We start from the raw sequence: 19,966 nt of genomic DNA, 5'->3' as shown, positions 1-19,966 counted from the left end.
TAAACGAGTAATTATAACATGAAGTTATGGGTTAAACTGTATCTACCACCACCCAAATTCGTATGTTGAGACCCTAACCCTTAGTACTTCAGAATGTGACTGTATTTGAAGTTAGGGCTTCAAAGAGGTAATTAAGTTAAAAGAAGGTCATTAGAGGGGACCCTCATCCAAAATGACTGATGTCCTTATGAGAAGAGGAGATTAGGACACAGGCGTGCACTGTTGGCAGGGGGGGGGGGGGGCGGGCAGATTATGGGAATGAAGACATGGGGAGAAGACAGCCATCTACAACCCAAGAGGGAGAGGCCTCAGAAGAAACCAGCCCTGCCAACACCTTGATCTTGGACTTCCAGCCTCCAGATTTGTAAGAAAGTAAATCTCTGTGGTCTCCAATACTTGTCGTGGCAGCACTAGCAAACGAATACATTAATTAAGGTAAGAGTAAGGAAAGAGCACAGCGGAGACCCAGCCCAGCCCTGCCCTGAGGGACCAGAAAGTCTTCCTGACCAGGCAACCTCTGGGCTGCAAATGAAAAGACAGGCTGTTACCCCAGGAGCGGGGAGTCTTGGAAGGAGACAGCCTGAGCAAAGGCCCAGACTCATGAACTGGCATTAGGTGTGCAGAAAAGTGCATGCAAGTCAGCATCTTTCAAGACAGAGGTGAGTGAGGAGTGAGGAGTGAGGAGCGGCAAGTGATGAAGGCTTGGCTAAAAGCCTGGTGGATCATGAGGGCCTTCCTATGCTTTCTTTCCACCCTGGCCTTTACTCCTGGGGGCAGTGGGAGCCACTGCGTAGCCAGCAGCAGAACGACAGGGTCTGATGTGCTTTGAAGAAGCACAGGTAGACCATTCTGGTGGCCAGGTGAAAGCTTCTTGGGAGGGAGATGAGTCTAGAAGCAGAGTGATCAGTTGAGTGACTATGGTCAAGATGGCAGTGGCCGGTGGTGGCCAGATGGAGAGGAGAGAACATTTTAGGAGGTGGAATTTGTTGGACAGTTGGGAGGTAAAGGAGAAACAGAAATCTGAGTTACTCTAAAGTTCTAGTTTGTATAATTGGTGATATGATCCACCAAGGTGGTGGGATTAGTCGTGGATAAATTGACATGGAGCTTGCAATCTTTTGGGGAAAAAATGGATACTTTGGAAATAATATGGGTAGTAATTTGGGGGTATTTATTTCAGAATATGATATAACCTTCATTTTCAGAGCTGACATAATCCCCACATGATGATGGGGTAATTAATGCCTCTTTATCACTCAGTCATGAGGGTTTCTTCCCACGGTTTCTCAAGATGCTGAAAGGCAAGCAATGACTCCACGGGAAGGAAAAAGACTTGGGTCACTCCCTAGTATATTCCACACCCTCCCACGTGGGCATATGAGGCAGGAGTACTCAGGAAGGGAAAGTGGAATGCATCACAGCGAACATTTCTGACAGTTCGTGGGCCCTCCTAGAAATCATATGCCACAAATGTTTTTACATGGGGTTTTAGAATGTTCCTGGACCTCCTAAAGCATATTCACAAACATCCAGCACCCCAAGCTAGAAATGCCAGTATAAAGGACAGTGCCCTGGACCAAGAGCCCAAAGTCCTGGCCTGCCAGTAACTTGAAGGCAGCTTTTGGCAAGTTGCTTGGCTCCTTTGGTTTTCAAAGTCCTTGTCACAGTGCTAGGATTCTGTGACCTTTTTGATTGATGGCATTCATTCTCAAAGCAAACCAGTTCACATGGGCATCTAGAAAATGAATAAAATTGGGCCTTGACTGTGTTCCCAGCACCTTAATTAAGAAGAAATTTATAACAAGAATAGAAATATTTGTTCAAACCTGCTCATTGTTTCACCCGCACATGTTTCATTGGTTCTACAGAAGGACAAGTGGCCACATGGGACAGGCTCAGACTAGCATCTTCTCATAAATGTTTCCAAGAACATACTGTGACATGTCTTAATTAGTGACATTATAGCAGACTGTTCCTAGAGGATCATGGAACGAGAGGACCCTTTTAGGGTTTTATATCTAGACATCTGAACGTGCAACTTTTGAGTAGTCCAACCAGCTATCCTGCACCCGTGCAAACATATTTTCATTAGAAACGACACTAAAATAACAACAATCAAAACTTTGTGCTGAATCCATATATCTCCCCTCACCCCTGCAAAATATTAAGTAACTATACACACATATAAATAATCTGTAAAATCAGCATCACACCAGCTAGCGTTTTCCACGGAAATTTGTCTGTATGAAGCTGGGCATCGAAATACTTGGACACATCCAGATGGTCCACTGAAAACACCCACAGTCTTAATGATGCACAATGTTTCTAGACCTAAATGTTTGAACTAATCTTAAAAATGAAGCATGATACGTGTTTGTGTGGTCTTGCTCTACACAGTGGGTGGAAACGCTTTTTAATTTGTTTATCTGTCATCCTAAGCGTTGCTTTGCTCATGATAGACTCCTCAAAAATGTTCCGTTGCTCTCTTTGCCTTCACGATAAGACCCAAGTCCCTTTGTCTGCTGCCCAAGGCATCGCTGCTGGTGCTTTGGCCTCCCCGACTGCTCTGCACATGCGCGGACCTTCTCTCTGCCCAGCCAGGCGGATCTAGTGATGCACATGCGTGCACTGGCTGTGCCCCTGCTTGTGCCGACTCCACTGCCAGAAACATCCTTGAGCCACAGCTCAACATCCAAGCCCAGCTTCATTTCCTCAATGGGATTTTATAGTTTCTTGCCTGCAACGATAAATCTTTGTTTGCCTCCAAGGAAAATGGACTAAATGTGCCGTTTGTATTATACAAACTCCTAGGAAGAACCTAGGAGGTGAGGGGACCTGTTCTCATGAGATCTTGGCCAAGGACAGAGTCCGGGGTCACACAGATGATGACAGAAAAGGAAGAAAAGCCTACAAATCAATAGATTTTTTTAAAAATTGCTCATCCCTATCAATAAAAAACATTTACCCACAATAGATTAATATGTACATGTATTCACTTACAAATTATATTAATGTACTACTGTAAGAATGTATTATATTCGTTATAAAATATAGAACGTACTAACATTTGAAAGGATTATATAAAATTAAAAACAATGTTGGTTATTATTTTTTATTCTAATATTCTAACAACACATGGGTTACACTGAGCACCCCATCTTGAATACCATCACCCCTATAACCACATCAGGCTCTGGTGCTGTGGCAATAATAACAATTACTGCTAATTCTGTGACACTTTCTACTATGCTGAGCCAAATTATAGCGAGTCACCCCTTTAGAGCTATGATTCTGGGCTATGAATCTAAGAAATATTAATCAGGGTTGTTATGGTGCCTGACTTCAGGGGGGGCAGCATTTATATTTTCTGTGACTAGTACCCCCTAAATTTGTTCAGTGCACAGCGTGTGCATCCCTGCAGGAGGACCCTGTGAGTGTCCTAATCAGAGACAGGCTCTGCAGACCATGGCTGCAGACACTTTCCAAAGGACAGGCTTCATGTGAGCTGAATGGGAACAGTAGTGTTGGTCTGTGGATTCTTCCAACCACACACAAATCTAGACAGCACGATCATGTCGAGCAGTCTCTAGACTGGATAGTAGGTGGTACCATATGCGCACACACCGATGAAGAGCTGGGGCCATCCACTTGGAATCAAAGACTGGAAGAGCTGGAAGGGCTTACATTTCAAAGATGAGAAACTTGAATTCGGGGATGTTTCATACCAAAATTATTGATAAAGTCATATTAGAATTCCCTGACCAGTGCTCTTTGTGTTTACTAATTACAAAGCACTTAATATAGGTATTTCATGAACACTTCAAATTCATCGCAATAAATATTAGACTCCTATATATAGATATTTACTATATGTTAAATACGTATACTAAAAAATGTACATTCATCATTTAATTTGATCTTCATAACAACCCATGAGGAAGGCATCATTGTAACATTCACTTTGCTAATGAGGAAGTTGAGACTAAGAGAAGCTAAACAATTTAACAAAAATTAATTGGTTAAGCCAGGTTTCAAATCCATGCAAGCTGACTTCAAAACCTGCTCTACCGCACGCCCTGCCTTCCATAATCAATGATGTCATTTATGCTAAGGACAAATGGTGTTTATTTGTACCATTTCCCTTTGCAATTATCATTATCTGAATACTTTTCTTTCCTTTTCATGAATTAAAATATTATAATGCTTTCCTGTCTCTCCCCCTCCTTCCCTGCATCTTGCCCTTGTTCCATCTTTCTCTTTCACACACACACAGAGAGATCCAATTATTGTATCTGTACAATCTGTACAATTATTGTATTCTCTTGATCATGCATTCCCTGAGAGGGGTACTTAGCTGGGATGGGAATAACCTTCCCATTCACACAGTAGCTCTCACTAAAACCTCTGGAGTTAACCACGGCTCTTTCTGTTCTCTCCACCCACGTCAGATCTGTCAGGAAACCTTTGGACTTTCTCTTCAGAATGACACCTGTCCTACCTGGCCCCACCTCCATGCAGCCCACCCGCAACTCTCACCTGCAGTTTGTCACTTGCCTCCAAACTGTTCTTGTTTCCGCTTCTCCCCTTCCCTGCTACAGCCTGTTATCAAAACGGCAGCCACAATGTTCCTTTCAAAACCACCCAGCGACTCCCCACATCCCTCAGATAAAAGTGACAGTTCCTCCAACGGCCCCACAAGGGCTGCTGCGATCTGCAACCCCCTCCCCGGCCTCACTTCCTCGCTCCCTGCTCACATCACTCTCCCTTCCCCAAATACGTCCCTGTCCTAATGCCCGGAAGCTGAAAGTGTTACTTTACACAGCACAGAGACTTGCAGATGTGATTAAACTAAGCATCTTAAAACGGGGAAGATTATCCTGGATTATCCTGCTGGGTCCAGTCTAATCACAAAGATCCTTGCAAGAATTGAGAGACAGAAGTCAGAGGATGATGATGGAAATGAGGAGAGAAGAGGTGATAGGATAGGGGCCGTGAGTGAGGAGCGAGGTCAGCTTCTAGAAGGTGGAAAAGGGGAAGAAAGGGATTCTCCCCTAGACCCTTCAGAAAGAACATAGTGATGCTGACACCATGATTTTAACTACGTTAAAATTCATTTCAGACTTCTGAACTCCAGCCCTGTATGAGAATATTTGTATTGTTTTAAACCACTACGTTTTTGGTAATTGCTAAAGCGGCTATAAGCAATTCTGACACCTGTATCCTGTTTCACGTTTCCCTTAGAGCATTATCCTCACTGGCTGTATTTCGCAGTCACTTATTTGTCTCTCGGGTGTCACTCCCACTGCAAATCAAAGTGCACAAGAGCCAAGACTTTGTTTTCTTCACCGTTGCAAACCCAGTGCCTGGCATAATATCTGTTGAATGAATTAAATGAGTGATATATTTTGATCGACTAAGCAATTGGTGTTTCTGTTTGATTCAACACCAGTGATAGACGAATTTCTAGTGAGATAAGCACTAGAGTCAATGTCTTGATGGGGCAATAATGATGATGATGACAGTGACAATGACAACCCACCTTGCCGGTTGCATGAAGTCACATGGGCACTCCTGTCCTGAGAAAACATACATACGGTCTTCACTTTACAAAGTGTGTTTGCACCCTGTGACACCATGGTGATGTTATGGGGGCTGGAAATCTGCTTGAATACACCAGCTTGAATGTCACCTCCCTGTCCCTCCCGCACACCTGGGTGCTCCGTCCCGAAACATCCACAGCACGCGACCCTCCATGTCATCCTTACTACATTGCACTGGAATTCAAGTGCAGGTCTGTCTCCAGCACTGTGTTGTTGATTTCTTGGGAGCAAGGGCCATAGCCCTTTCCCCCAAATGCTCAGCACAGCACCAGGTGAGATTTGTGCGGAACATCAGCGTGAAGCAATTACTACACTAGGTGCTTTTTAAAAGGGCTTTATAGTAGAATAAGAGAGACACGATTTACACAACAAGCAATTGAGGAAAAAAAACAAAATAGGAGATAATAAAGTATTAAATTAGTGAAATGTATTTCATTGGAAGTGTTATTGGGAACCAGGATGGAGAGAAATGAGTGCGGACTGGGTTTTTTGTAGGTTCATAGAGTAACCATTTTTATGAGCAAGAAATAACAGTATTTACCAATATATTTACTAAATGTCTTCACATTTTAAAAATGCATGTAAATATGAATAATGTGGGAGGATATGAATATGTGTTGGAGAAAAGGGTCTATTGTCTTGATTAATAAAGATGATTTGTTTAGCTCTGAAACACGTTTTACATTTTGATAATATTCATACCAATAATCTTTATTACATTATCAGCCTAAGACAAAGATCACCAGAGTGCTGTTTAAGTATTATAGGCATTAAACATTAACACAGGCATTTAGTGTCTTACGACTACTAAAATTATTTGATTTCAACAGAATTTTAGTTATATTGGTGCCAAAAGGGCAAGCTCAGTGACAAAGGTCACATTTATTGACCGTTTATCTGACGACATAAGAAGGAAACCCCAACAACTGACTGTAGATTTGACTTTCTCTCACAAGCTTTGGTTTCATTTTCAAAATCATGTTGACAAAGGAAATTTAAACCAGACAGAAAAAATGTACTCAATGTCCATTCCAAAGACAGGAATTTGGGAAGCAATTTCTGCTCACTCATGTGAGCTCTTAATAAAGTGCTTTGCCCATGGTATGCAAAAGTCAGTTATTAAACATGTGCTTTAAATGCACTTTCCAATTCTTGTCATTTTAAGAAGTCCTAAAAAAAAAAAAAAAAAAAAAAAAAAAAAGAAGTCCTGGGTACACTCTGAAATGACCGATTTCATCAGTCCTACTTTTGGATATCTGTTGAGATCCCAGGACCAGGGCACCACGCATCTTTTCCCCGGTTGCTCAGAGAAAATAACACAACAGTTATACCATCTGCTCGTGCAGGGTGTGCCCGTCAGAGGCAGCCCTTACCTTCACAAAGAGGGTGATCTCGGGATTCATGGAAGCTGCTTCCTTTTCTCCCCAACCATCAGCATCAGAATAGCCGGGGACGGAATCCTCCCTGGCAAAGAATTCCTTGCTATGCTGGATGGTAAATCTTGAAGGAGAAAGCAGGTCTTCCCTCATCACGTTTCTGCTCTCCTGGGGCTCCACTGGGCAGAGCTCCTGGTGCTGGGTTGGCGAATGCAGTCCTTCCATTGAGACGGCCCTGTCCTCCTGGGGCCTACCTGGCTGGGCATCCTCTGCCCAAGAGCAGACCTCGTTAGGCAGGTAGTAGCCTTCTTCTGGTTTGGAAGAGGCCATGCTGTTCTCTTCCCCGCCAGTGGCATAGACTGACACAGAATCATACACATGGCTTTCCAGCCTAGTGGCAAATAAATTGTTTTCTGGCCTTAAGTCTTCATGGACATTATCATAATGGGGGACTTCCTTTTCTTCCGGTGGCTCTGGAACCTCATAGAGGCTCTGTTTTTGGATCGTGTCATAGATGGTGCTGTAGTCTTCGTCATTCATGTTTATTGATCTGATAGATACTTTCGCAGGCAAACCTGAGTAGATCCAAAATGAAAAAAGGGATAGAGGATGCCTCGCTGCCTTACAGAGGAATCGACGGGCTTTTGCAAGGCAGCAACTAGCAACAGCTATCAATGACAGGTCTCAACAATCATTTACCGGAGACTTTAATAAGCAAACCACAAGTCCACTGGGCAGAAGATAAAGCTTACACACACAGTTAACTCCTTCACTTCTGAAGACATGTTTCATAGACTCTGGGGATTTCCTCGTTGCCAGTGACTCCAAGATTCTTTGGATAAACGAGCAACCGAATTGAATGATCATCCCAGTCTACACTGAAATTCTGAATATTTAGCTATTTGTCATTAATAGAATCCCCTCCTCTGACTGCCTCCGAATGTTGACAACATTCAAGAAGCCCCTGCAATTCAGTGCAGAGCTACGATTCTCCACAATGGTGACTCATCTATTTATAGCCAAATTTGTTACACAAAGCAATGCTTTGTGTATTGATACCCTCTGATACATGAATTATATATGCCCCAGTTGGGTAATGAATTACATTTACATTTCTTATCTGGAGCCACCACTAGGTGATTAAATGGCAAAAGGAAAAGAAGACAAATGCTCTGGCCTATGGTCACATCAGTACGGACCACTGAAAATAAGGCACTCAAAAATTACATGGTTTTCATTTTGATTTTTTCCCTCTTGAATCTGTGATCATCACAGTCAGCAAATACTCATTAAGATCCTGTTATGTACAGTATACCGAACTGAGCACTGAACAAAAGAGTTAGAAGATACCTTCTCTGTCCTCAAGGGGCTTTGAAAGATAGTTGGAGGGCCAGGAAGACAAACTAAAACCTCACACAAAAGAAAACTATTTAAGAAGGTTTTCTTAGTGCAATTGCCCCAGGTCGGGACAAGTGAAGAACCAAATGCACAAGGTCACCCCGTTGATGTCATCCACAGAGGCTGCAGATATCTGTGCACTTTATTTGTTTAATCTGGTACTCCAGTCTGCTAGTCACTGCTTCCCTTCTCCACACCTAGTCACTTTCTCTTGGAAGTGACAGCACAGCCAGGTTGTAAAGGGACTTTAATGTCTAGAAATCACATGAAAACTACAAGCAATGCAATTGGCGGGTTTCAAAGCATTTGATAGACATCTTACTGGCAAGACTCCATTGCACTCCTAGTCTCCAATATTGTATCCAGGAATCTTCTACAGGGATCTAGAGCAGTATGTCTACAATTCTAGCTTTTGGGAGAGCTTAAAGAACGGGTAAGAGGAAAGAGGCCAGAGATAGACTTTAAAGGCTATTGACATCGGTCCTTTATTTTATTGAAAAGTGAGGTTTAGTGGGTCCAAATACATGATAAATTATCACAGGTTCTAGAATCATAATTTTAGAGCTGGAGAAAACCTCCGAGATCATTTAGTATAACATTATATTTCACATCTGAAAAAAATCTGAAACCTAGAAAGGGGAAGTGAATGGTCTGACTTCACACAAAGAGTGCATGATAGACCTGACTTTAGCTATGGTTTTGGAACCTCCAACTCAGTGATCTTTCTGTCACCAACTCCCTTCTTTCACTCATTGTTTTCGGACCATTTTTTCATGATCACACACTGTCCCTCCAGCTCCCAAAGGAGCCTTTTTAGCTATTTTTTTCCATGAAATTAAAATATTGCAAACATAGGGCACATCTTATTTGCATATTGCATGTTCATCTGTGCTATATATTAATACACTAAAAAAGTAAGACTTTTTTTTTGCCTCCCAAGAACCAATTTTCCCCTCTTGGGGGTGATATTGCTTCTTTTAACAATGCATGCTTTCACTACTAAAACGCTTATGGTGTGTAACTCATAATCTAACCCTGGGTTATGTGCCATTGTGCATTATTACCAAAGAATGATAGTGCAGAGTGTGTGCACGGCTGTACAGCATGTTACCAGACCCGCCCGGCAATGACCCGGTGAGGCAGGCCGAGGCTGGTTAAGTTTAGGGTCCAAGATCGCACTGATATTTCATACATTAGGTCGCCTGTTGTCCCGTCTCCGAACACATCTATCATGATTCATAGTTACAGGTTGTAATAGGAAACAGGCCATCCTGTTAAAATATAATTCAGATCCTATCACTCTCTGCTCAAACCTCTGCAGCAGCTCCTCATTTCTCTCAGTAAAAGCCAGAGTCCTTATAATGGGCCCCCAGGCCCTACATAACCTACATCTGCTCCCCAATACCTGCTTTTCTCCCCCCTTGCTCCAGACAACTGGACCTTGTTTCTATGCCCAGAATACTCCTGAATGGTCCCATATTAGAACCTTTTTATTGGATGTTCTCTCCAACAGAATATACTTCTGGGTATTTGCATAGTCCATTTCCCCAGCTCACATAAATTTTTCCTTTTATGTCTCCTTCCCAATAAAGCCACTCTGACTGTCCTGTATAACAAACCATCCCAAATCCCATCCTAATGCCCTTCCCATAACTAAAAACTTTTACCCTATTTCCTCCCCTTTTTGTCATAATAACACCTTCTATTATAATAATAAGATATACAAATAACTATTTATTGTGTCTAGAATTGATTTTCTGTCTTCTCCTACTAGAATGTAAACCTTTTATGGGTACAGATCTCTCTCCACTTTTTTTTTTGTCATTATCTCAAGTGCCTAGTCCAGTGCCTGGTCCAGTCTCCTTTCTGTATTGTCTGTCTCTGTGTAAGTGCTATCTTTCTGCTATATTGTACTCTATTGTAAACCCCCGCAGAGATAACTTTGGGTCCAATGTCTGGTTTTCTGTTTTGTATGTACAAGAGCTCAATTTGGTTAGTTCACTCAGAGTTTATCAAATATTGTAGACCTGGGTGACTGGAAACTCAAAAAACATCAGTTTAGAAACTAAGCCAGGTGCAGTGGTGCACCTGTAGTCCCAGCCACTTGGGAGGCTGAGCTGAGAGGATGGCTTTAACCCAGGAGTTCAAGACCAGTCTGAGAAACATAGTGAGTCCTATCTCAAAAAAAAAAAAAAAAAAAAAAATGAAAGAAAGAAAAAAAGAAAAGAAACTAAAATTCCAAATTCTAATTTATTAATTTACCCCCACACATACATAACTGCCAAATTTATTTAAATACTAGTTTGGTATAATGAACACAATCTCTTCACAGTAGCAAAGTCAACATATGGAACCGAATTGAGAGAGTATTCTTATACTATGTTTATTTTTGATGTTTGTAAGATATAAGGCAATAGTCCTTTTTTTCAAACCACTTTTTAAATACTCCTTTTTACAAATCACAAATCAGTGATTTGCTCCTTTTATTTTTATGTTGATCAGTGTTATTCTGGATTTATCAACTTTATTTATCTTTTTGGAGAATCTTTGGCTTTAATAGCCTTTATCATATATTTCTTTGCAATTTCATTAATTTCTGCTCCTATTTTCATTATTTCCTTTTTCTTTTCTCTTTCGTTTTACTTTGCTGGTTTTTATTTTTATTCTAAGATAATTGTAAGGGATACCTATATTATTGGTTTTCAGCTTTCCTTCTTTTCTAATTTACGCATCAAAGACTATGAATTTTTCTCTAAGTCAAGACGTACCCGCATCCCACAAGTTTTAGTATATTTTATTTCTATTATCATCCAGTTCAAAATACTTTCTATTTTCTGTTGAAATTTATTTTCCCCTTTTACTCATGAGTTATTTAGAAATTGCATTGACTAACCAGTTATTTTTTATTGTTGGTATTAATTTTTAGCTTAATTCTACTGTGGTCAAAGAACATAATCTTTATGATTTTAATCTATTGAAATTCATTTTGAGACTTTCTTTATGTCCCAGAATATAGCCAAGTTTGAAAATATTCCATGTGCACTTGAAAAGAACACATGTTCTTTGTTAGGAACAATGTTCTATAGATTACAATTAGTGTGTGCTTGTTAATTTTTTTTATTAAATTCTTTTCTATTCATAGTGATTTTCATCTACTTGTTCTATCAGTTACTGAAAAGGAAAGTTAAAATCTTCCATCATAATCATGGATTTGTCTAATCCTTATTTAATTTCTCTCAATTTTTGTTTTATATATTTTTGAGAATATATTATTAGATGCACACAGATTTAGAATTGTTATATAACTTTGGTAGGTGAACTATTTTCTCAATAGAAAATATTTCTTTTTATTTCTAGTAGAGCTTTTTGCCTTTTTCTATTATCAGCTTTCTTTCAATTAGTATTTATATATATTCTGTACATTTTTACTTTCAACTTTTATGTGTCCTTATAATTAAGCATTAGATATTTTTATCCAATATTTTTCTTTTAATTTGAATATTTAGTCTATTAATATTTAATGTAATTGCCATATTGGGCTAAATCTACTAACTTACAATTTGTATTTTTAAAAATGGGCAAAAACTTCAATAGACATTTCATCATAAAACAATATATGAACTCATAAAAAGGAGCTCAACATTATTAGCCATCAGGAAAATGCATTTAAATGAGATTATTTCATAACACTAAAACAGCTGAAATTTAAAAACTGATAATACCAAGTGTTGGTGAATACGTAGAGCAACCAGAACTCTCAAACAATGATGGTGGGAGTGTAAAATGGTGAAATTATTCAACAGTTTCTTATACAATTAAACATATATCTACCCTATGACTCAGCAATTCCAGGAAAATCTTAGAAATTTATCCAAGAAAAAAAAGTTAAGTCAACATAAAGGCTTATATAAGAATGCTTATGAAAACCTTATTTATCATCTCAAAAAGGTGGAAACTTCTAGCAAGAGAAGAATGGATAAACAAACTGCGGTACATTCATATAACAAATACTACTCAGCAATAGAGAAGGAATGAACTACTATTACAGGCAACAACATGGATGAATCTCATAGACGTTGTGTTGAGTGAAAGACGCCAGACATAGAAGTGTATATACTGAATTATTCCGTATAATTATGTCAAGTTAAAAATATGTCAAGAGGCGCATTGGTTTCTAACAATTTTTTTCAATGAGTAAAAGATTTTAAGTATTGTTTCTATAGCCCATGGACAAGGAACCCCCCATATTAACAGTTGCTTAAGACCTCCTCTTTTGGGAGCAACATTTCACGGGTTAGTGCCATTAAGTTATGGGAGTTAAAACCAACTCACTACTCTCCAAAACACACCTGTTGGTCTGGACAGGCCAGACGGAGGAATCTGCATTAGTCTCATAGCACCAGCAACACCCTGACCCTCAATGCTGGTAGCTACAGATCCTCACCAATGCCATTGTTAAGCTTTCAGCATATGCCACATCAGTTATATAAGCCAGTCATCATCTAAGGCCTCCATAATCCTCACATACTTGGGTAAATGTGCCTAAAAATCCCCAGTTTTACAGTTTTCCCATTATTTTCTCTGAATCTGGGTCCAACCATGTATCAGTTTCTATTCCATCCTTTTATCAGTTTCTATGAAAAAAATATCCACTTACAGCTGTCAACCTAAAATAATCCAAAGGGTCAGAATGTAGTATTTTAAAGGGAGTTTATTCACACCCAAAGTTGAGGACTGCAGCCTGGACCACACACTTTGAGGCTGCCTTGAGGAGTGCTCTGGAGAACAAAAGAGAGACTCAAATTTTTAAAGAAAAAAAAGGAGAAGAGGTGATTACAAAAGTTGTTCATTAGAAATTCCCCTTGGTTTACAGCAATAACACCAGTGATTGGCTATACATTGTTGAACAATAGGGCCTATGGCATTCTGTGACTGCTTGAGTCAGTTAACAGTGAACCTGCACAGCAAGTAGCTTCACAAAATGATCATTTGGCTCAAGGGAAAGTAAAATGTGACTACTGCTACATTTCAAATGCCTTTCTGGGTCTGATAATTTAAAAGGGCTTCCATTCCAATGATAAAAGTTTTTTTTTTTTGTATTTTTCCCATGCAAAAATGTCAGAGGAGAGCACCTTTAATGGAGATGGGGGTTGCCAGGAAGTTAGTCCCACCTTGTTTTCACTGGCTCCACCCTTCTTCCCACTTCCTGTCTCTCCCTCCTTCTTCCCTTCACTCTCAGAGGAACCATCAATCCTTCCAATTGCTCCAACACACTATTTCCCAGCCTAGCTCCATTCACATTTGGTTTGATGGAGGGGTCTCCCCACCTCCCTCCCACAACAGGCTTCTCCAAGACTTTCTTTGGAATTCTGAAGAGAATTCTAATGGATGTGACGCTCTCTATCGTGTTGCATTTATGTTTGGGTTTGGTATCTCCCCAATGAGATTTTTGGGACATCGTAAACCCAGTGTCCATGAATTTCCAAACAGAAGAAGAATCTCGGACTCGCTTTGTCTTTAAAGCACAGGAATGGCTCAGCTCCCAAAGAAAAGAGGCACAGCCAAGGCACTTCTGGCCATGGGAGCAAACCATGAGCATTGCTCCACCTGGGTCACTCTTCTCACAGTTGTTTTTATCAGTGGTTTGTGGATGACAGGGACTGGGAAATGAAGATCTGTGCAAAAGGTCTGTTTGAAAGGGGCTTGGGATCTTTTCAACATTAGAAGGTGCAGGGGATCGGGGTAGTTGGAAGCCTAAGCTTCCTACAGAGTTCAATCTGACTCTCGCTAGGAATACTCACTTAAGTTTATTTTATTTTGTTTTATTTTATTTTATGTATATATTTTTTGAGATACAGTTTCACTCTGTTGCCCCCAGGTTGAGTGCAGTGGAGCCATTTATAGCTCACTGCAACCTCCAACTCCTCGGCTCAAGCAATCCTCCTGCCTCAGCCTCCTAAGTAGCTAGGACTACAGGCGCATGCCAATACATCCTCATAATGTTTATATTTTTAGTAGAGATGGGGTCTTGCTTTTGCTCAGGCTGGTCTCAAACTCCTGGCCTCAAGCAATCCTTCCACCTTGGACAATCCTTGTCCACCCAGAGTGCTAGGATTACAGGTGTGAGCCATGGTGCCCCACCCTCACTTGAGTTTACTGTCAGTTCATTCTAGCCAAACTGAAAATCATCAAGCCGGCGACTCCTAGAACAGAAAGAGGTCAGGAGACCATCCCCTACAAGTCCTGGAATGATTGATTGGGCCTTGCTACATTTGGTAAACCTGAGACTGAAAACATGACCCTTTGATCTAGGTAGATCGGTTAGCCATGTGAGCTACAGGAAGATCAGCACAAAGGGCTGGCCTCAGAAGAGCAAGAAAACATTTACAGACAGGGGCATGACTGATGAGTTCTTCTAAGAAGGGCAAGTTTATCTGCAGTGCTGGGACCTCCACTTGCTTTTCTGGCCTCTTCTTCCCACGACCCCTGCCCATTGCCACTCTTTCCCCTCGCAAGAGCTACTCACTCTCAGTGAGGTCATGGGGATAATGCCTTACCCTCCTAGTAATATCTTCATTTCAAAGAATGCAAATTCTAACCCAAAGGAATGAATGGCTAATGGTAAAATTTGATTCCCACTTTTCAGGGAAGATCTATTTCTTGCCTCTGTTGTCTCTACTGACCCCTCAGTTGTCTTCCATGTGAAATGGGAATAACAGTGTGTGTTGTTGAAGGGTTTACTTAAGTAATGTAGGTAACAAGCTTATCGCAGTGCCTGGCTGGCTCTTAACCGGTCCTACTGCTGCTATTAAAATTTATCTCTTAGATCAGCGGTTTCCAGCCTTTTCGGCACAAGGGACTGGTTTCATAGAAGACAATTGTAAGCGGTGATGCAAGTGATGGGGAGCGGCTGTAAATACAGATGAAGCTTCTGCTCACTCGCCCACCAGTCACCTCCTGCTGTGTGGCCTGATTCCTAAGTTTCATGGAAGACAATTTTTCCACTGACTGGGGTGGAGGGGTGAGGGGCTACTGGGGGGGGGAGAGGTGGAAGGTGGAGCTCAGGCAGTGATGTGTAGCCTGGTTCCTAACAGGCCACAGACCATATATCTTAGATAACAATATGAATTCTTCTTTTTCTTTTTTTTTTTTTCAGGAATAAGCAGGCGTTCTGGATCCATCCAGAGATGTGAGATCTGAAAATATAAAGGTTACAAAAAGGCTATGAGATATACCCTCTCACTTCAAGAGTTTAAAATCTGATTGAGTATACAATACAATGCTCCTGCAAGAAAAGTTAATTGACCATGTGAGGCATTATGTTTACCAACAGATAAGGGGGACTGGTCTTTGGGACTGTAGGATCACCAAAGACGGAGAGGTGACCTCAGGCTGGGGGTGAGGAGCAGGAAAAGTGTCTTAATTGGTAGATGAGACCTGGCCAGGTGGACTGGAAGAGGGAGGTAAAGGTGTGAAATGGGATACAGAGTTGAGAATTCACAACAATGGGGAGTAAACCAGATGGGATGGAGTATGTGGATTGTGGGAAGAGCAGAGAAGATGGCAGCACTCAGCTAGACTGTAGGTGGCCTTGAGTGCCAGAATCAGGAATCTGAATTTTATGCTCATAGGATGATATTGAAAACAAACAGGCATGTATAACAGAAAGCAGTTCGATTCTACAACCATTTAAATTCCAGCTGGATTCAAGACAGAGGCAAGTGCTCAGATGAAACCTCTTCTAGTAGCTGGTATTTCTTATTGCAGAAGCCTGGTCTATCTGCACACCACAGCATGACCTCTCACATTTCCATAAGGGCCCAGGGAAGGAACTGTGTAGGAGCCACCTGGGAACTTCAGATGGTTCTGCTGAGACATTTCAGTCACTGTGAATGTTCTCATCTCCCATCCACCTCCCCTGATGCGCTCTCCTCCTTGGAGCTCCATCCAATGCCATTCCCAGCCAGTCACTGCATGGGCTTTGTTTGTGTAACCTTTATCTACCAACCTTCTGAATTTCGTTCTTCACAATTCTAACTCTGCCATTGTACCCTACCATAGGTAGCTAGGATTTTATCCATTTCTTCTAGGTTTTCCATTTTATTGGCCTAAAGTTGCTCATAGTAGTCTCTAATGATCCTTTGGATTTCTGTAGTATCAGTTGTAATGCATCCTTTTTCAACTCTGATTTTATTTATTTGTGTCTTCTCTCTTTTTTTCTTAGTCTGGCTAAAGGTTTGTCTATATTGTTTATTTTTTTTTAAAAAAAACCTTTTTGTTTTGTTGATCTTTTGTATTTTTTTGTTTCAATTTCATTTATTTCTGCTGTGATCTTTATTATTTCTTTTCTTCTACAATACTAATTTTGGGTTTGTTCTTGTTTTTCTAGCTCTTTGAGATGCATTATAAGGTTGTTTACTTGAGTCTTTCTAGTTTTTTGATGTAGGCACTTATTGCTATAAACTTTCCCCTTATTACTGCTTTTGCTGTATCCCATAGGTTTCGATATGTTGTATTTTCATTTTCATTTTTTTGAGAAGTTTTTTAATTTTCTTCTTACTTTCTTAATTGGTCATCCAGGAGCATACTATTTAATTTCCATGTGTTTGTATATTTTCCAATGTTCCTCTTGTTACTGGTTTCTAGTTTTGTTCCATTGTGGTCAGAGAAAATACTTGGTATGATTTCAATTTTTTTTAATTCTTTTGAGACTTGTGTTGTGGCCTAACATATGGTCTATCCTTAAGAATGATCCATGAGGTGAGGAGAACATGAATTCTGCAGCTGTTGTACGAAACATTCTGTAAATATCTATTAGGTCCATATGGTCTACAGTGCAGACTAAGTCCCATGTTTCATCGTTAATTTTCTGTCTGGATGATATGTCCAGTGCTGAAAGTAGAGTGTCGAGGTCTCCAACAATTGTTGTATTTGGGGGTCTATCTTTTTCTTTAGCTCTAAAGCAAATAATATTTGCTTTATCTATCTGGGTGCTCTAATGTTGGGTGTGTATATATTTAGAATTGTTAAAGCCTCTTGCTAAATTGACCCCTTTATCATTATACAATGACTTTCTTTGTCTCTTTTTACAGTTTTTGTCTATTTTATCTGATAGAAGTATAGCTACTTCTGCTCTTTTATTTTTGGTTTCCATTTGCATGGAATATATTTTTTTCATGTGCTTATTTTCAGTCTATGTGTATCTTTATAGGTGAAGTGTGTTTCTTGCAGACAACATATGGTTGGCTCTTGTTTTTATCCATTCAGCCACTCCATGTCTTTTGATTAGAGAGGTTAGTTCATTCACATTCATTGTTATATTGATAGGTAAAGACTTACTACTGACATGTTTTTATTTGATTTCTGGTTGTTTTGTGGTTCCCTTTTTCTTTCTTACTTCTTTTCTGTCTTCCTTCAGCAAAAGTGATTTTCTCTGGTAGTGTGTTTTAATTTCTTGGTTTTTATTTTTTTGTACCTGTTGTAGGTTTTTTTTATTTGAGGTTACCATGAGGCTTGCACAAAACGTTTTATAATCAATTATTTTAAACATGACAACTCTGTTTACAAACAAATGGACAAATAAACAAAGAGAAATCTAATAGAAATTGTGCATTTTAACTCCATCCCTCCCCCCCTTTTTAACTTTTGGTTATTTCCATCCATATCTTTTAAAGTTATCTATTGCTCAAAATGTTGTTGTTGTTATTTTTGATAGAGTTGTCTTTCAGTCTTTCTACTCAAGATATAAGTGGTTTATACACCACAATAGAGTGTTCTGTATTTGTGTCCTTACTGTTACCAGTGAGTTGTATACCTTCAGAAGATTTCTAATTGTTCATTATCATCTTTTTCTTTCAGATTGAATAACTTATTTTAGCAATTCTTGTAGTGCCACCGTAGGTATCTCTTCATCAATGTTTACACGCATATGACACCAAAATTTTACTGTACTTTCTAACTTCTCATATTGTACATAGTCATCCGTCCTTCTTGACTTGTTATTACATTGGTTGGTCCACCTATCTATTTTTAGATTATATATCTATTTTTAGATTATATATATTCTAAAACCAAAGCAGTACTTTCTATTTTTAGATTATATATTTTCTAAAACCAAAGCAGTCTCTGTCAGTGTTCTCTCTCTCTCTCTCTGCATATGTGTATACTCTACAGTGTATACATCTTACATAACATAGTATGCAAATTATTACTCTGAACTATCCAGGAAACATAGAGACAGTGCTTCAGCATTTGAAAATGCCACTTGACTCCTATATTCCACTGGTGGTTGGGAGCACATGCCCCAAATAAGCTGTCCTTTCATACTTGGATTTTACAGTACTCCACAGGGAACACACAGCACACAGCTTGAAATATGTACACAGCTGTCACTTTTGATTTTTTTGGATTCCTATTATGACATCAAAGATGTATGTATTTTCATGTTAAGAAGATTTCTTTCTGATTATAAAGATAGTTTATGATCATTATAAAAGATAAAAAAGATAAGAAAAATCATCTATAATTTCACTACTCAAAGGTAATTATGGTAAGAGTCCCTTACTCCTTTTCTACTCATATGTATCTATATTTTTTAATTGAAGTTGCGTATATCTTTGTATTCTGTTCTTTTAAGAAAACACAATATTATATAGGATATATACATAACATTTAAGCATATTTACACAATGCCAGCAAATGTTTTTCAAATGGTAAACATTCAAATATTAGCTGATCTAATTTGTTGACTTAGAAGATTCAAAGATATCTTTCTATTATGTTGAGCCAAATGGCTTCTTTTTAAATAAGCGATAGGCACAACAAATCAGGCAATAAATGGAAAACTTCCATTGTTCTTGCCTCTATGCACTTCCCAGGTTGTGACACTTTGCCTCTACAGAGCACAAAGTATAATTCATGCTTACAACAGGGAAAGGCTCACTTAATGTTTTGCATGGTGCCTTAAGATTTTGTATGATTTTCCTTTAAATTTCGCTATTAAATAGTTAGTATACAAAATTGGTCTACACATATTTAAATTCTGTTTTGGTTTTGGCTTACATTTGAGTAGGGAGTGGGCAGTCCTAGGGGAAAAAGAAGACAAATATGGAATTATGAGATCCACACTCCCCCCAAAAACCTGGAGGTTTAGTGAAGTGTTTCTTGTTTAATAAAAATCATGAAGATGAAGGAGGAATAAACTGTGTGTTGTTTTAGCAACTTGCAACATGAAACTTTGGTGCTGAACAGACCTGGGTGCAAATGCTGCCTCTACCACTTATCTACCTGGGTGATCTTGGGCACAGTCATCTAAACTGTTTGGACCTTGGTTTCCTTATTTGTGAAAGTGGAGGTAACACCTTCCTCAAAGCGTTAGTAGAAAGATTAAATGAAATACTATGTGTGAAACCTCAGAGCTTGGCAGAGTATAGAGCTGTGTTCAGTGTTAGTTTCCCACCCTCCTCCCACAACTAAGCCACATCAGTTTGAGAGTTCAGAAGGAAGAGATTTTGGAGGAGAAAAAAAGATGTGCAAGTAACATAAGCAATCACAGTGTGCTAGCATATTAAGGGAACTTAGTTCATAATTCAT

This window comes from Microcebus murinus, chromosome 5 (assembly GCF_040939455.1).
Source record: "Microcebus murinus isolate Inina chromosome 5, M.murinus_Inina_mat1.0, whole genome shotgun sequence".
Classification (NCBI taxonomy): Eukaryota; Metazoa; Chordata; class Mammalia; order Primates; family Cheirogaleidae; genus Microcebus; species Microcebus murinus.
The sequence above is the reverse complement of the archived record's forward strand: the minus strand, read 5'-3'. Positions refer to the sequence as shown.